Source organism: Rhodamnia argentea, chromosome 6 (genome assembly GCF_020921035.1).
Source record: "Rhodamnia argentea isolate NSW1041297 chromosome 6, ASM2092103v1, whole genome shotgun sequence".
In the NCBI taxonomy this organism is placed as follows: domain Eukaryota; kingdom Viridiplantae; phylum Streptophyta; class Magnoliopsida; order Myrtales; family Myrtaceae; genus Rhodamnia; species Rhodamnia argentea.
Window position 1 is genome coordinate 3,233,293 of NC_063155.1, and position 19,158 is coordinate 3,252,450.

A 19,158-nucleotide genomic window follows, 5' to 3' on the forward strand; every position below is an offset into this window, starting at 1 on the left:
GAATGTAATCGGGGCTGGGAAACACCGAAAGTATTTAAGTGACTCGAGTGTGGTTTGCAATCTCCATCGGATCGCTTGATCCGTAGTGGAATTCATTCTTGCTCTACCCGTAAACGTAGGTCTTTACGACCAAACCACGTACATCTAGTGTCCGATTTATTTCTTGTGTTGTTTATTTATTATTCAATCACTTGTTTCGCGCAACAGTAGTAAAAAAATTAAGTTTCCGTTTGTTCCGTGAAAAATATGACATTTTTGAAAAATATTTTTCGGGAGGTCATTGTCCTAGAAAATGATAGTATTTTCGGTGTTTGGCTAAAATCTAAAAATAAATTGAAAAATATTTTCCGTCATTTGATATACACTATTCAGACGATAGTAACTTGCCTATGGGCGGTTGGGGAACCGGGCACATGCACTAGAGTCCCGAGTTCGGCCTCGATGGACCTCGAATCGGGTGTCGGGGATCGAGGCATGGGCACTTGGGTCTTGGGCCCGGCTTCGATGGACCCGGGCACAGGCACCGGGGTCCCCTACACTTGATTCCACTCTCATCAACAGCTCAAAAGGAAACCAAAACAATTCTATATTCTATTTGTGACCAAGGTTTTTATGTAGTGTTGCTCAAACGATGAATATTCGATTTCAAATTTGAGCTTGAATGTTGGGTAGATTAAGATTGGGAAAATTACCAAGAAAGTCCTAAACATATTGCAATTGTGTCGATTAAGTCATAAGCTCTCTTTTTTTGTCGATTTAATCATAAATCTTTTGTAATCGTGCTAATTTAATCCATCCAGCTAATTTTGGCCGGTCGGCACTCACGTGAACACCGGCCGATGCCGTCTGTCTAGCGATACAATATTTCAATTTTTTAAAATTTTTAAATTTCTTTTTCAGTTTTTGATTTCGTTTTCTTTCTTTGTTTTTTTCTTTTGTCTTCTTGCTTTGGACGGTTGGCAAGGTCGGCCTTGCCGAGGCCAACCATCGGCAAACTTGCCCAGCCAAGGAGAATCCAAGCATCATCATGGCTGCTAGAGGTGTCGCCTAGCCGTACAGATCCGGCGAGGTTCAACTTTGCCATATCCGGACTAGCGAGGCAAGCCACGCCCATCAACAGCGATCCTTGGCCTGGCCTTGGCCGGGTAAGGTTGCGATCATTAGCCCCCGGTGAGGCCGACCTCCCAAACCAGCCAGAGGAAGAAGTGGGAAGAAAAAAAAAAAGAGAAGAAAGAAAAAGAAAACAAAAAAAAAGAAAAAGAAAATTTAAAATTTAAAATTTTAAAAATAATAAAATATTATGGAAAATCAAAATTTTAAAATTTAAAAAATATCAAAATATTATATCATCGAATGGTCGGCACCAGCATGCATCCAAGTCGGCTCCAGCCTGTTAAAATTGGTTGAATGGACTAAATTGGCACATTTGCAAAAGATCTAGCACTGAATTGATGCAATTACAATAGGCTTAGGACTTTTTTAGTAATTCTCCCATTAAACATTATGATGTTACTAGCCTTGCTATCTACCTCTTGCCCATCGCTACTAAAAGTACTATTTCAAATACTAGTTTGATATCATTTTCCATTAAAAGTTGGTATATTATTTATTATAGTTACTCTTAACATACAAATTTGTTGCACTTGCCAAAAAAGAAAAAAAAATGAAGTACAACATAAACGAAGCTTACAAAGTGAATCGTCACTGTTGTAATTTTAAGTGGTTTAGATGTGTTAAATTTGGGAGACCATAAACTGTTAATAGAAAAGCAGGAGATCCACTTTGAATCTTGACGAAATACTTATCTACATATGAGTGACAAAATACATCCAGAGTTCGTCAGGAATGCTCAGATTTCACACTGAATTTTTCAACATGAGTCGCCAGCCCAGATCAGATAAACTAATTCGGAGTTGGATGAGAAGGAATGCGAATTTTCGTTGCTCGTCTCGCAGCTGTGGGGATAAGCCGTGAACTCAGTTTAGGGCCATCCTGAAGAAACAACATGGATGTAATTTGCCTGCATTCATGAGGGGCACTGGATGATTTCAAGCCAATTGAAGGACCTCGATCGGCTCTGGTAAAGCCTTCAGATTTAAGCACTTTTTAATACAAAGAAACTCGAGATTACTGACCTGATGAAGCCACTATGGGAGAGACTCTCAAGGCCTTGCAGTTCCATGACTTTGTTGTTTTCGTGTTCCGACGAATCAAATTCCTAACCCTTCCAAAAAGAGAGACGTACAAAGTTCTATAGATATCACCAGACCTGTCAAAATGGGTCCAAAATCTATTTAATAATCCAAAAATATTTAAATGGGTCATAAATAGATTATGACAAATTTTAGAGACCAACATAAATGAATCTACAAAATAAGAGATCAAAACAAGTGGGTTATGAATGGGTCCGTTATGAACCCATTTACAACCCACTTAACCCATGTATAGTCAACTAGTAACTGTCGCTGTTTTGCTTTCCCTCGCCCTCCCTCCCGCATTTCCTCTTCTTCCTTGACTCTGCCCAAGTACCCCAGCACAATGCGCCTCCCTCGCCAGTTCTCCGCCCACGTCCTCAGCAGACCAGGGCCGCCGCCTCCGTGCTATGGCAAGAGCAGCATACCTGGTGTCTTTTGCGCGCGTTACTTGAGGGTCGTTGTTGTTCAAAGGCTGCGAGGCCAATTTGGTGGCGACTTCCATCATGAACTCTGACGGGCTCTGTGGCTTGCTCGGCTCTCCTCGTCGCTCTTCGGAGGAGGAGGAGGATTGCAGGAGTTGCTCTGCAACACATTCTCCCCAAGGCTCGCCGTCGTCTTCACCGCCAATGGCGATGCCTCCGGTTGCTTCTCTTTTTCGATTGCCATTGGAATTGAGGTGGCGCAAGGAAACCTTAATTGATTCGTCCCGCGAGAGAGGGAACTCCTGCAACCCTGAGCTGTCCGTTGATTCTTCCACCATTTTGTTCTTCTCTCCTGCAACCCTGAGCTGGATGTGAAAAGACGCATCCTAAGTCGCCCAGCAATGGCGGAGGAAGAAGGTAGGAGGAATAGAAAAGTAAAAAAAGAAAAGAAAAAACAAAAAAAGAAAAAGAAATGAAAGAAAATAAAAATAAATAAAAATCAAGATAACAAATAATCAGAACTTTTAAAAGAAATAAAAATAAAAAATCAGATTTTTTTAAATATAACAATTGGCCATAATTAGTAATATAATTTTTTAAACTTTTATAAGAAATAAATTATCTCAGATTGGATCAAATAGAGAAGTGTTTTAATAATAAGGGCAGGGTATGGGTCGGGTTGGATGTGGGTCAAAAAATTTGCACTACGCAAACGTATAAATGAGTTATAAACGGGTTAATAGATCAATTTGGGTAGGACATTTTCGACCCAACCTAAACTCAATCCGACCCACCGGTTTCACGGGTCTATTGCATATTAGAAGGAAGTTAATTAGCGATATTGAAAGATATTAGAGTTTCAAGTGACGTGACGCTTTGTAAGCGCTTGTCAAGCAAACATTCTAAAAACTCATTCTTCAAGATAAACAGACTCTTCAACTATTAAGCCTAAATAACATCCCTCCGAATCCCTTCAAATATGGAAGTACTTGAAGGGATTAGGAGATATTTGTAAATGACTTAACAACTTTATTTTTATTTCACACTTATACCTTAATTCAATATCATTTAACATTAAGGCATACGGATTATCTCAACGTTCACCTTTAGTGATACATTTGTCTATTAAGTACTTCCATGCATGATTATGCAGTAATTCATTAGGACATTATTACATATAATTTAATGCCTTTTTTTTTTTTTTGGTTCTATTCTTAAGATTTGTGAGTTAGTCCCACTTAAGTTTTGTGGCCACTCAATAATCCATCAAGGAAAAATTGGGAAATCTTCAGAAGGAGTTAGTTCCACAGTATCTAGATATGTCTCGCCCAATGATTCTGTCTAGTTTTCAAAATCGGTCATGATTTGCTAATTTTGTTCCTTTTTGAAAAAGAAAACGGCATGGATAATGATATATGGTGTGGTTGTCACGTGATTGCAAGTCCATACTGGTACCATCGAACTTATGGCACCTGATTATTTTATCTAGCTAGTGCTTAAGATGTGCTAAACATATCCTTGTGAATTTTTCTTCGCCATGTACGGTTTATACTTTTATTTCTTGTTACAATACACTTTTACGCTTAATATATAGAGAGAGAATAAGGTTGCTTGGAGGAGTGAGGGGATCACTTAGTTTTTTAAGGTATTGTCGCCCTGCCTCGAGCGAGATGTGCTTTAAGAGTGGCCCTAGGCAACGGTCATTTGAGGCCTTAAACTCCAAGCGGCAACCCTTGGCTAAGTGTTGCCGAGAGTGGTGGCCGAGGGCGGCGGTGGCGGCAACTCTACTAGGCACTCTCTCTCTCTTTATGGCTTTCATTTTATTTCATATTCTAATTCTTTTAATTCATCAATTTTTAATTTTATCTGAATTTATTGAAGACTGTCTAAATCAGTTATGCTGAATTGGAAAAAAAGTGTTTCATAAGGAAAATTGTGTAAGTGGCCCGAACACTTATTAAGCCCGACTAATTATGCTTTTTTCTATGTAAATTAAACTTTTGAAGCGAGTAACTACATTGAAATGCGTGAGTTTTTCATTTTCAAAGAGTTTAGCAAAATGTTATTTCTGTTTCCATTTTTAATGTAATTAGTGTCGTAGGAGCAGTAGCTAACGTAATAGCTAACGAGGTTCATTTTAATCTTCAAAATGCTAGCTGGCTTACCTATTATTGTCATATGTCTTCAACTACAACCCCAACCCCAACTACCGGAAGCGGGTGCGTCCATGTGGCCCGTGGATAAAATTTGCCAGATTGGTTCGAAGCCGAAACCTCTTGCGAAATATTGTCATGGACATATCCGACCATTGGGCTACCTTGCCTGTGGTGGCTTTGCTAAGAATTGGTTCTGTTGGATTCCGGTTTGACTCTTGTTCAGATTAGAAGAACAAGTTAATATTCTGGTCTGTTCTATTTTCGTTACGGATTTGTGGGTTTTTGTGTAGAATGTGTGACAATGCAACGACGCGTCGATTACTAGTGGTTGAACTAACTCAGGAGATGGCCAGCGATAGATTAGAATGGGCTTAAGTGCACTATAAGTGTCAAAATTTATGTACGGTGCTCATTTTAGTGTCAAAACTTTCAAAATAATTACTTAAGTGTCAATTTTTTTTAAAAACGATCACTTTAGTGCCAAAACTTTCAAAATGATCACTTAAATGATAATTTTTTTTTAAAAAACGATCATTTAAGTGTTAATTTAAAAAAAATGATCACTTCAGTGTCAACTCCACCAAGACATGTCAGCTTAAATATTAATAAAAAAATGGCACGTGTCGGATTTTCGACAAGACACGTCGGCTCAAATTGAAGTTGACACTGAAGTAATTGTTTTTAGAAGAAGTTGGAACTTAAGTGGTCGTTTTTTAAAAGAGTTAGCACTTAAGTAATCATTTTGAAAGTTTTGGCACTAAAGTGAGTGACGTACACAAGTTTTGACACTTCTAGTGTACTTTAGCCGTCTAAGTTGACCATTTTGCCTATATAAAAATGATGATGGGTGTACATATGCGGTTTAGAAGAATTGGTATACGAATGTTTAAAAAGACTCGTATTGAGTATTGACTATGATCCATTTATTTGAAGGATAGCTTGCAGTTGGCCTTTTTGCTTTGTATACAAATTTCGTAGACTAGTTTAAGTATATTTTATGGAGACTATGTGTGACACCCCAAAAATTAGGGCCAGTTCAAGCGTAGGGTTCGGACTAATTACGGAAAGTTGCCAGAGTTGAGGTAGGCCACCAAAGGAATAGGGATTGCTTTCGATAAGGTTCGTGGCTCGGTATGTCAATCGGCTATACTATTGATTGAGGTCCGATTATGTGGCGACCTTAAATCAAGCATTGGTCGATTATGATCGATCTTGTTTAGCCGTGAATCAACCATAGGATCACCCCGTAGCTAGCTAGGGATTGATACATAGCATGATTTGCAAGCTAATATTGATCGACAACCAAACCGGCCATGAGTCCAAAGAGGGTCGATTCATACTGGAACCCCGTACCAGCCACACACTAGTCAAGGATTAGCTATCCTGGACTACGTGACGTGCTTCTGGAGAACTACGGATCAAGACGAACCAACCATGCATCAATTTGAATTGGTCATGAGAGATGAGCTCAATAATGTTCAATTATGTCATCGGTTTAGGAACGGGTGATTCCAACCCTAAACCAAGTTAAACTTGAGTGGTTCTCGACTCGATAGGCAACTAGACACGTACTACAGCGCGTTAAACCATAGATTAGGCGATGCCTTTGGACGTGCTTATACGTGAGCCGATTTTATTCGGAAAAATAGATAGTCCGACCTTTAGCTTGTTAGGCGCCTAAAGTAGAGAACTGCATAGATGTCTTGAGAGTTTGACAAGCATCACTTTTTAAAGTCCTAGAGCAATGAATAAGAGGTCAATTACTAGACAACCTTACCTATTTAAATAGAATGCCCAAATTTCCATTAGGATTAGTTATGCTTGGCATCTATAGAATAGAAATGAAAGCCTACAGACCTTCTTGATTGGGCGACACCAAGGGGGACCAAGATTTTTTGTGTTAAATCTCTATTTTAAATGCAAACAGAAATAAAAGAAATGGTCTTCTCATGTAATATAGGCGCGAGAGACATAAGAAAAAGGAAATAAGATATTCAATAATAAAAATACTATCATATGATCTAGAGATCATAGAATGAGACACGTGGTGCTATCATTGAATAGATAAAATAAAATTACATGATTGGATTGGGGATTCTAGCACATTCTCACTTATTAAGCAAAAATTAAATGAGAAATGTTCTATTTAATAGGCTTAGGGAGCAAACTAGCACATGAAGACAAAATAGGCTTAGAAATAATTGGCTTAGAGAATAAGCTAGCACATGAAAACAAAATACGCTTAGAAATAATTGGCTTTAAGAGTAAGTTAGCATATAAGAACAAAATTGGCTTAGAAAACAAGTTGGAATAAGAGAACGGCACGTGAAAAGCGCATAAGGCGAATTCAACTTGGAGAACAAGTAAAAAATATAAGATAAGTAAAATAAAGATATAAAATAAATTTTGGCTTGAGGAACAAATCAAGCATATAAGACAAATTTGGATTAGAAAAAATAATCTAGAATAAATAGAAATGTCTAATTTTTTACTTGAAGAGCAAGAAGAATAGTCTAGGATCTTAGGATATCCTAGACTAGCTATGTGGCAATTCCTAAACGACATATCTAGAATATTCTATGCCAATTATTAATATAGAAAAGACAAAAGAATTAATTAGCAAACTTGAATAAGAAAAATCAAAATGAAAATACTGTAAAATACCCTAGAATAGGCGTGTAAGAGGGAAAAGGGCATTAAAGAAAATTAATCTTGTCTTAAATAGCATAAGAAAAATGTGAGAATTAGTAAAACTTGAATAGCAAGTCAAGACTTCTAGAAATAGTAAAGCTTGGAGAGCAAGACAATGTTTAGAAACATGTGACAATTTAATGAAACTTGTGGAGCAAGTCAAGAAAGCCTATAAATAGACTCAATACTACTTCATCTCATCCTTTTTCCCTCTCACCGACTCTCTCTCTCTCTCTCTCTCTCTCTCTCTCTCTCTCTCTCTCTCTCTCTCATTCCCTCTCTCACTCTCTCTTTCGGCCACTTTGAGCCACCATTTCACCACCACAAAACCAACACCACCGGATCACCTCCGAGATCGCTATATAGGCAGAAGACGACTAACTATTTCTTTTGTTTCTAACGTTCGTCCGCGTGAGGTAAGTAATATCTAACCCTTATCTAGGCCGTAAAGCTTTAGCTACTCTAATGCTTGCTTGAAAAGTTACATGTGATGCATATTCTCCTTGGTTTTGCTACCTTTGGTGGTGAGATTACATGATACGATATGATATGTTATATGCCTCATTCGTAAGAAGGAGAGGGCCTCACACATATATGAAAAGGGTGGATCCACAATACATGATATGATATGATATGATATGTTTATATACCTCATCCGTAAGGGTGAGAGGGCCTTAAAATGTGTGCGATATGATATGAAAAGTGGAGATGTTATGCATATATGAAAAGGAATTGGAAACGATTCGTATATGATATGATTGCTTGCATTATGAATTGGACCTCTAGCTTGCTTCCTATATTTGGTTTAGATATTCGTTTTCTAAGATAATTGTATGTCACCCCTTATCTTTTCATATTTGTAGGTAATGATAAGTCTCCCTCCTCGTTTCGGTATTATTATGTCCGTAGAAGTTTATTGTATTGAGGTCGTGGCTGTGAAATAAGAAGTAACTTTTAGACATTACGTGACTACCGTATGGGTGGACAAGGGTTATCATATCTAGATTAAAAAGTAGAGTGAAGATGAAGCTCTTTTGATTGAAAAAAAGTATAGCATGAAGATGGATGGTGTGTACCCTAGGCGACCGATCTTAATGGAGGAGTTTTGGAAGCCGAAGGCAATTTTTTGGGACATTTTACCATCCCGAAGTAGAGAACCTAAATGGAGCCATGTTATGATGCATATATATGTTGTACATCGATATAGTTTGATGTAAATGATATGGATAGATGAAGCATATTATTACTCCTAAGTGTTTCCCCTAGATTTTTAACTAATCGAAAGCTTAAAATGAAATCGCTTCCGCATGCGAATCATTGATAAGAGTGAAAACAATTAAGGGTCGATTTTGAGGACGATGTACCTAAGACACCACATGTCCTCCCCCGCAACGTTGCGACTTTATGATCCTCATACAGTTTCGGTTTATAAACGGCGTAAAGCCGTAGTGCTCTTGGAGGAATTCAAGAGACCGAGAGCCCTAAAGGAGCTTAAGTTTCCTATTACGGGCACGAAGGTCGGGTCGGGGACGTCACACTATGCAACATGAGTGGGATTTAGAATACGGTCTAGTCAATTGAATTGATCCCGAGTGGATGGATCAGTTTGTGATAGGATATTTATGTGCTGGAACGAAGGTTTTCAGATTAATTGGAGGACAGGATGCCCTGCATTCGTAAGGGTGAAAAAATCTGAGTCTGGTAAGTGGGTCCTTGACCAATTTGCGAAAGATCACAAACATGATCTCGACGTTTGTGAGGCGAATCATCCTGCCAATTCCCGGTGCAAAAGATCAGCAACAACGGCTAAAGTAGTTGATTTGTGCCGTAAGCCATGGAAAAAACAGGGGTTTTCTTTCCAAAATAGGTTTAAAAAAATAATTTACCAATTTAAATTAAAAAATACATTTACCGTTTTGGGTGTCGCGCGGCAGTCAAAGTGCCGCGCAACACCTGTTCAGCACTATGAATGCCGCCCGACATTTACAGTGCCACGCCAGTGCTCGCGCGGCAGGGCTCCCCCCTAAAGGCGCATGCAGCGCTTTCGACTTTAATAGTAGTCGAAGGCACTCCCCTCCCTCAAAACTCCCTCTAAACGCTCTCCCTCTTCCTCCCGCAGAACTCCCGCCCAAAATGCTTTTCCTCATCCCTTCCTCATAATGCTCTGCCTCTCTCAGAAGCCTCAGATGCCCTCCCGCTTGGACGCCTCTTCTTAGCTCCCTCAGAATCCTCCCTCGCCTCGCCTCATTTGTTGGTACTATATTTTTATTTTGTTGTTAATATTTTCGTAATTTTTAAATTAATTTGTGACTTTTTTATTTGGTAGAATTTGAGATAAAAGCAAAGCCGACATCCTTACTCGGTGCTTCCTCTTGGCAGTTTGAGCTCCTTATTCGGTGCGTGCTCTCCCTCGGTAGTTTGAGATAAATTTCGTTGTAGTTATTTTTTGTATTTCGTAAGCATAGATTTATTTATTTTGTTATTATTTATACCTGCATCATCTATGTTACTTATATGTTGTTAATAATATGTTTTAATTTTTTGTTAATTTTTTTTATAATAGTTACAATTTTTACGAATTTAGGTATTCTTTAAAAATATTTACTGCTTTAGGAACGAGAAGGGCTATTAAAAAAAATGAAATGAATATGGACATTTATTTCATTTGATATATTGATAGTTATAATGTTAATTTAAAGAAAAAAAAAAGGGGGAAACAGATCGGACGGCCGTGGGCTAGCCACGTGTAGCGATCCGGCGATTTTCAAAATATTAAAAATAATTTTAGGAGTTTAAAATGAATTTTTGGAGAGAAAAAAAAGGTGATCGGATGGTTATGGTTGTGCCAAGTGGCACTCTATGAGCCGTCTAATCGTTCTTTTATTTTCAATTTTATTAAAGTGACCCCGGTTCTAAATTTTTTTTTAATAATTTCAAAATTCGAATAAAAAATTAAAAGTATATAAAATTGATTAAAAAATGTAGAAAAATCATAGAAAATTCCAAAAAATTCAGAAAAATTCTTAAAAAATCCCAAAAAATAGGAAATGACCACAATCAACTGGCCAATGGATGCAACAATTTGTGCAACACTTTCAATTTAATTCATTAATTATTTTTTAGTAACATAAGTTATTGGCATTTGATAACTTTTGTTAATTTTATTATCATTACCGGGGTGATGGCATCGAACAAATCTTACATAACTGATTCCAACACTCCATCTCATTAGGCCTAGGCAGTTATGGGGAGGATAGCTAGGGCAATGCTATGCGCCCTTAATAAGGAGAGACGGTTAACAATGATGCCACCACCCCAATCGGTAATTATAGCAGCACCCCTTGGGCCCCACGAGGATGATCTACCCGAGATTGTTCAGCCTACCCGGATGACCACTCGAGCTCATCCAGTTGGTGATGCCATCCCCTATCCTTTGGAATATCATACAACAGATTTCACTCTAGGGTTCACTCAATGGTTCATTCGAGGATTTACCCAGTTTGCCGACCCATTTCACGGGAGATCCGCTTTTCAATTTCATGACAATCAACAGCTGCAGGCTCTAGCTACTTCTCCGACTTCAAATGAATCTGATTTTTCTCCTCTTTTCCCATGCCCTCCTATAGTAGGATATGTACCGTTTGAGCATGGCATATTTTCTCACTTTGATGATGCATCCACATCACAAGATATGCCTTCGTCATCTACATATCCTACTCATCCCGATCCTCGTCCTCGTTCTTGGTACAATACTAGACCCGCCAAACAACGGAGACGACCCGATATTAAACAGGAGGTCATGTAGGAGGACGATATCATTAACTGATGTAATTGTGGTTGACGATTGTTATTTATTATGAAAATCCCATGTTTTTCATATATCTTACCAATTTTATCTTATGAATATTTTTAATTAATTACATAAAGACAAAATTATTTGTTAATTATATATCTTAATAAAAATTTTAATTAATTATTGATAATTATGTTACAATAATAACATTTAAAAAATTATAAATAAAATAAATGTTAACTATCAATAATTAAAGAAACGTAACAAAAATACGTAAATTAAAAAAAACAAAAAAACCGTGGGGATGGTGACGAACGAGGCCGCGTTCGGCGGCAGGTCGCGGAACGAGTCCTCGTTCGGTAGCCGGGTGGCTGAATGAGGCTAGCTCGGCACCTAGAGTGCCGAACAGGTGTCGCGTGGCACTTTGACCGCCGCACGACACCCAAAACGGTAAATATTTTTTTTTGAACCTAAATTGGTAAATAATTTTTTTTTACACCTATTTTGGAAAAAAAAACCCGAAAAAGCAGCTTGATGTTGTTGATAATGGTTGTTCATCTTCTTCAGGTATTGTCGGTGCCAAACGCATTATACCGGGGACAAATGAAGGACAAGTGAAACTTGAGCCCTAAGTGGGTCTAAAGTTTGATTCAGCTAACGAAGCATACCAGTATTGTGATACATAAGCTGGGAATGTGGGATTTAGAGTTCGTATTGGTCAGTTGTTTCGATCAAAGAAAGATGGTTCGATTACTTCTCGGAGATTTGTCTGCTCGAAGGAAGGAGTTCAGCATCCGTCTAGGGTAGGGTGTGGTGCATTTATGAGGATTAAGAGGCATGATAATGGAAGATGGAGTGTTGATCGTTATCAACTAGAGCATAACCATGAGCTTGAGATGCAAATGAAAGCCAACGGAGGTTCAGCTTCTAGGAAATTATAGATGAGATTAATGAAACATTGGAAAAACTAGACATTGCTGAAAAGCACAATGGGAGTCTCATAAAGAAACATCGTGCAAACAACATAGGAAGTGATTGTTATACCATGCTTCATAATTACTTTCAGAACCGACAAGCTGAGGACATCGGATTTTCTTAAGCTATCGTTGTAGAGATGGGTTGTTGTAGGAGTCTTTTCTGGACTGATGGCAGATCTAAGTTTTCCTGCAGTCAGTTTGGTGATGCCATCATATTTGATACCTCCTATAAGAAAAGCAATTCAGCGGTGCCATTTGCTACTTTTGTTGGTGTCCTCACCACAGGCAGCCGGTTCTCCTTGGATGTGCTCTAGTTGCTGATGAATCGAAGGAGTCCTTCATATGATTGTTTGAGACATGGCTCAGGGCCATGTTCGGACGCCATCCCAAGTCTATAATAGCTGATCACGATGATTCCATCCTGCAAGCGATTGCACAGGCTTCTCCTTCGAGTCATCATTTATTCTCAATGTGGCAAATTAAGACAAAACGTGAGCATTTGAGTCCACTGAGTAGTGATTGCAAATATGAATATGAGTAATGTGTTTATTAAAGTCATAAAGTTGGTGAATTTGATGCTGCATGGGATGCTGTTCTCAGCAAATATGGCTCGAGGGAAAGTGCTTGGCTGAAGGAAATGTATGAAAAGCGTGAAAACTGGGTTCCACCACTGTACTTACGTGGAACATTTTTTGCTGGAATTCCCATCGATGGATGTCTAGAAGCCTTTTTTCATCCATTGTGAGATATGAGCAAGGTTTGGAGCAACGTTGTGGCAATGAAAGGAAAGAAGATTATAATCCATTCAACTTGCACGCATTTTTGCTGACAAATGAACTGATGGAAGAGCAATGTAGGAGGCTTTATACCCTTTCCATTTTCAAAGGTTAACTTTCACAAAATTACAGTTATCTGGGTGCCAAGATTCATGAACAAGGGGACATCATCAGATATTTAATCCGTAAGTGCGGCAATGAGGATGAGAAACATATCGTTATATTTTGTTCATCCAATCTCGATGTGAGTTGTGGCTGTCAAATGTTTGAATCAAAGGGTGTATTTTATAGACATGCTTTGAGATTGTTCCAGATTCTAGATACCAGGGAGCTTCCATCTCGCTATATCTTACGTAGGTGGACAAGGAGTACTGAGTATATATGGTACTATATGTGATTTTGAATCAATAGTGTTCATGAAATTGCTGCCAAATATGTAGAGTTTGGTGCCGCATCTTTTGCATATGAAATTATGCATTAGGGTGGGACGAAACTTTGCTGGCAGAGGTAAGTGTAGGATGATTTTGTAGTTTGGAGTGCGTCTATAGTTTCTTTTCCAGCAGGCCTGACTTTTGTAACTAGAAGGCATCAACTTGTTTTGTAGGGTATAAAAGCTTTCTCAATCACAAGTGAAATAATGTGGATATGAAATTATGCATTCTGCTAGTTACTTCTGTTTATCTCACCTCAGAGGCTAGGGGTAAGGGAGGGGATACCTTGACGAGAGCGAATGAAGAACTATGCTTTTAATTTTCTTGCAATGAAATTGTAGCTTCAGTTTTCAAAAGGCAAATGTCAACAAAACGGAAAAGTGAAGTTAATGATATACATGAGTTGTGGTGATTTGCATTTCAATTTTTTTTCACCCTGAATAATCTGACATGAAAATAAAAGGAAAAGTGAAGTTTATCTAATAGAAATGTCTGATTCAATAATCAATCACGCTCCAGCACCTCAGTTGTAGTTGCAGAAAGTTACTCAGTGGATGTGAATTTCTAGTTGGTTATCATTTTTCCAGATGTGGCTGATCTCTTGTATCATTTTTTGTTTTTCATCTCATTTCTTGGCCACACATGTCCTCTCCCTATGCGGCGTCGATAGGACATATCCTAGCCGACAAACTTCTGTCCTTCGACAATGTTGAAATGTTCCACTATATTGGAGTTTGCTGAATAACTCTCGTAGTACAGATTTGAGTACGAAGAGCAATACCGATGAAGACAATGCAAAACGGAACATCTCACAGATGCACAGAAGAAACTCTCAGTCGTATGTGTGATACTGGCTCGTGAAGCAGCATAATTTGTTCTTTAAGATGCCCGAGTAGCTCTTTAATAGATATCTATCTATTAGCACTTAATTTATGAGAAAACAAGGGCAATCACAACTTTGCTGGCGGATAGATTGGTCCTTATGGCAACAGAAATGCGCTTCTTATTGTTATAGCAAGTTAGGCTACTCTCACCAGAAGAAACCATGAGAGTATTTGGCTGAGGGAACCAAGTGGCATAGGTAGCTAGTTTAGAGTTCAACTTGCTTGTGGGCAGATAAGTTGCTCTGGACTGCCATTGATTTGTAGCTTAGCCTACTGAGGCTGAAGCTGATGTACAATACCTGTAATGAGACAAGATTGAGAAATGCATGGATTGAGATTTGCCTGGTCGTGTGCTTCATAGAGTCCATGTTCATATCTTATACGACAACCTACAAAAATTTTATGAACACTTTGGTAATTGGTATGATATATTAACATTGTTTCCCGATGCATCGACTTGAAACCTTGAGCTTGAATATTATGTGAGATCTGAAAATGCCTGGTGCTTTGTGAAAATCATAGATCAAGAATAAATAATGATCTCCCCTTGTTAAATTCTAGTTACATTTTCTTTTTCAGTTGTATACTCTTAACTAGTCTTGATACACTTCTACTGAAACTCGCTGACATCTTACAAATGGAACGGATTTCTCATTATTTTCGTGAAATTTTCTTTCAAGCCAATGTCAGAGTATGTTTTGATTGTTGGGTCACTATCCATGCATCTCTTTAAGAGCATCCTTTTAAGGCAGGTGACCAATGCTACTCTGAGAAGAAAAATAAGTCCTTGAACCAGCCTGCTGGGGAGAGTGTACAGGGTATGGTTATCGATCCAAAATCCTGAATGATTACAGAAACATGAAAAAGAGAACAGAACAACTGTAGCTAGAGTTATTTGTGGCTGTAAAGCTAAAAAACTGGGAAAATTTTCGAGCGGAAAGAATAAGAACTTGAAAGGGCATTGAAGAATGTTTTGGTGAAGCTTTTTTCCTGGAGTTGGCTCTGCAGCTTGCATCGTCAGTTTCTGAGAAAGGTATTGCCTGCTTGTCCAAATTTAGTCTGGGTTAGGATAGTTTAAGAGTTAGCAGTGATCTGTGTATGCTTCATTTTCTCTTTGTTTTTAGCAATATAATGAGTTCAGTTCTAATTTTATATACTTCTAAAGGAATTTGTAGAAGTTACCGGCCGTGGCCTTCTTGGAGTAATTGAGTAGGCAAGTTATGATCTTAGGGTTGTCAAGATGATTACGATAACTACCTGTCGGAAGGAAATCGCCTGAGTCCCGTTGAATGCCGCTCTTTGGGGTCATCCCTAGTCACCTGTTACAGTGGAAATTGATTGGTTTTGCTCAACGGGGAGACTATCATGAGCCCCTTGGATTAGTTTGGTGAACTCAAATGGCTAACACCAAATTACGGAAAACTACAGAGAATCGGCAAGAAACATATATTGCAATTTTTTTTTAACTGTAAAATCCTATGAAGCATAAAATTCATCTCAAGCATCATGACTAAGATCGGCCAATGGCAGCACTAGCTCGTCTTCGCTGTATTCCTGAGTTGTGCTGTCGAAGTGAGATTTTCCTGCTTCATAGGACTTGGTCTGAATTTCGATGATACAAGAATGATTGAGATGGTCAGACTCCGACGAGAAAATCTGGTGCATGGTGAACGAACACGGTAAAGAATCGACACATTGTAGAGTTAAGAAATTAGTGCTGCGTGGGGATTGGCCGTAGTGATGAGACCTGGTCTCAAACTCCGGGAGTAGCAAAAGAGTAAAAGGCGAGCTTTCTATTTGAAAATGACAATATTGTAGAATGAATGAGCTTTTGAAAGAGTTGGTCAAGCTTTTGGGCATTATATGACAGGAAACTTTATCAAATTTAATACGTGGAGAAGGATTTACACGCCCTCATGCATCAGGTATGATTGTACATTCCTCTTCGAATTCGTGCTTTTTGGATGGATGATCAAAAGTAAGTTTTGCAAGAAAAATTTGCCCAAAAAGTTGGGAAAATAAGCAAGAAGTTTCTTTTTCCATGGGCTCATAACTTCGACACAAAATACGATACCTACAAATTTATATGGACTTATTGCTAAATCTATGACATGAAAAAGCGCATCACTGATTCACCGATGCTCTGAGGCAAATTCTAGAACCTTTGTTCTGTTTGTTGCCACATCCTACACATGAAAGAATTCTTTTAATTGATTCCAGTACTATGATACAAACATTTTAAAGATCGATAGATGGGCTGCAGCTAATGAAAAGATATGATCTTGGTAAAGATTTTTGGGTTCTCGAAGACTATATCATGACCATCAATCTCATTCTTCATGTTGGTCCTTCCACCTTATCGCATAGCGTAATTGTTCTAATTTCCACACAATGAAAAAGGAGTAACACGGCGTCTTTCCAGAGAAGGGCGAAGTCTCATATCAATCTCGCCACATGCCAACTGTACCAAAAACATACATGACTATGCCAAAAGCTAGTACCTGTAGAACATAGCCCAATAATATATCTTGGAGGCATGAATCGTAACAGATTATAAATCTGGTTATGTTGGGTCATGCTTCAGTTTAAATCAATCCTACGGGCGTGTTACAATCTCTCTACTCATTTGCATTTCTTTTGTCAATTGATGACTATCTGGTTAGAGTTGGTCGTCTTCCAGATGAGAAAAATGGATGAAACGAACTAATAGTGGCTGTATATATCGTAACAAGTTCTAAAACCTTTTAGCATTTTTTTTTGTTGCCCAGTTATTTTGTTCCTATGTTTACGGCTCGTTATAAGTGCGATAAGCCGAAAATCAGTAAGTTACTTGATTACGAGGCATTCCCTCTAAGCTTACGACCAATCGCAAGTGCAATACTTGAAAAACGACAATACCGATGGAAATGCCCTTTGGCCACAAACATTTGCTTTCAGATTTTGACCTATTACAAGTCCTGTATTTTGATAATATTAGAATAAATGCGCCATAAACAATAGATATTAACCTGGCAACAAGTTGTCAACCCTATTAGTAACTTGACCGTTTTGTAGGTGGGTGCATGAAAGTAAAGAATACTAAATATAAGATTATTTTTTCACAATGAGGAAGGAGTGAAGCTATTTTTTTTATAAGACCGAATTTTTCGGGCGAAACTATCGAGCAGGAAAATTATATAAATCGTTGAAACGTGACAACATGAAATGAAGACTGAACAACACATACGATTAGTATTAACAGTTTGTTATGTGCCGTGTGCGGGGTTAGGTTGCGAAACCCCGCTCCATCCTCACGCTTCCCCACACCACCTCGTCCGTAGATGGGGATTCGAACCCTCCACCCTCTTCTTCCCAAATGAGAAGAGTGGCCACTAGGGCAATCTCCTAATATAGAGGGCTATTTTTAGATCAAGATGGTTAATGGATATTTAACTTTGCGGCTCTTTATTGATAGACTAATAAGACATTAGAAAATTTAATGGAATGTAAGTAGGAAAAATTTTTAAAAAAATCATAACCTATTGCAATTATGTCAATTCAATCATAAACTTTTTCTTCCAATTCAGTCTTAAATATTTTTCATTTGTGCCGATTTAGTGGCCAAGTTTGACCGGATGGCATTGACATGGCATTGTTGGGGCTAACATGGCAATTTTAATGATATTTTAATATTTTTCATAAATTTTATCTATCTATTCTTTTTGTCCTTTCTTTCTTTTTCTTTTTCTTTTTTTTTCTTTTTCCTCCTTCCTCCGGTTGCCGTCGCCGGGTGAGGTTGAGCCTCACTGTCGCTTGATGAGAATGGCCTCGCTAGCCCTTGCCTCTAGCCGATCACCGATTCGGCGACCGACTAGAGGAAGAAGAAGAAAAAGAAATAAAAGCAAAATAAATAAATAATTAAGTAAATAAATAAAAAATACATAAAGATTATTAAAAATTGTCCACATCAGCATTGGTCGGTTAAAGTTGACCGGAAGGTCCGAATTGACACAAATGCTAAAGGTTTACTATTGAATTGGCATAGCCGCAATAGATTTAGGATTTCTTTGGTAATTTTCCCGATATTAGTGAGTCCCATATACGTTGGTAGTACACTAGTGACACTTGTAGAATGTGAAAAAAGTTGCTAACTTACCAACGTATTGAGATATTTGGTAATTTTGTTAAAGAGTTGTCATTTTACTAACCACCTCGGTAAAACTTAAGAGAAGTTGGTAATTGTACCAATTCATCGGAATTTTGATAAATTCTCTTTAGTGTTGGAAGTTTACTAATCAATCTTGTTAAAAACTTTAACGAAATTGGCGGATAATTAATCACATATGATATTGGCAAATTCCTTATAAGGTTTTTATTTGTGTAAATTTTTAATAAGTTGGTAATTTACTATGGTATTAACTGTTAGTAAATGCTTTATAGTGCTAGTATGTTACTACCAACACTATTAGATTTCTCCTTAACAGGACCCTAGAATCGTTTAAGAAGTCCAATCGGCGTGTCTTCTAATCCATATTTCAAGAGAAACAAAAATCCTTCTCAAAATTTTCAATTTGCTAGATACGGCATGATAGATTAGCTAGCGTCAGTATCATTGTTAATTATTTGTTAAATTATTAAATAAGACAGTTGAATTGGCGTGAGGAGATGAAAATAAAAAAAAAGACCGGAGTAACTTTCGGTTCTATACAAGCAAAATGGTAGGAAATGGTATTGCCAACTTGGAGTTTTTGTGTATGTACTACACCTTCCATGTTAAAAAGAACATTTCTTTGCCACACAAAGAAAGCAAAACTGCCGAGTCGCACAGACAAACTCAAGATTGCAGCAATCTGT

At 38.0% G+C, this 19,158-nt stretch overlaps 1 protein-coding gene and 1 pseudogene across 1 annotated transcript in view; one reads left to right on the top strand and one right to left on the bottom strand.

Moving 5' to 3' along the window:
- The window catches only part of LOC115744916 (glutamine synthetase leaf isozyme, chloroplastic), a 645,880-nt gene that overhangs the window by 198,688 nt on the left and 428,034 nt on the right, over positions 1-19,158 (bottom strand). The window lies entirely within an intron of this gene.
- Positions 11,562-13,407, top strand: LOC125315365 (annotated as a pseudogene).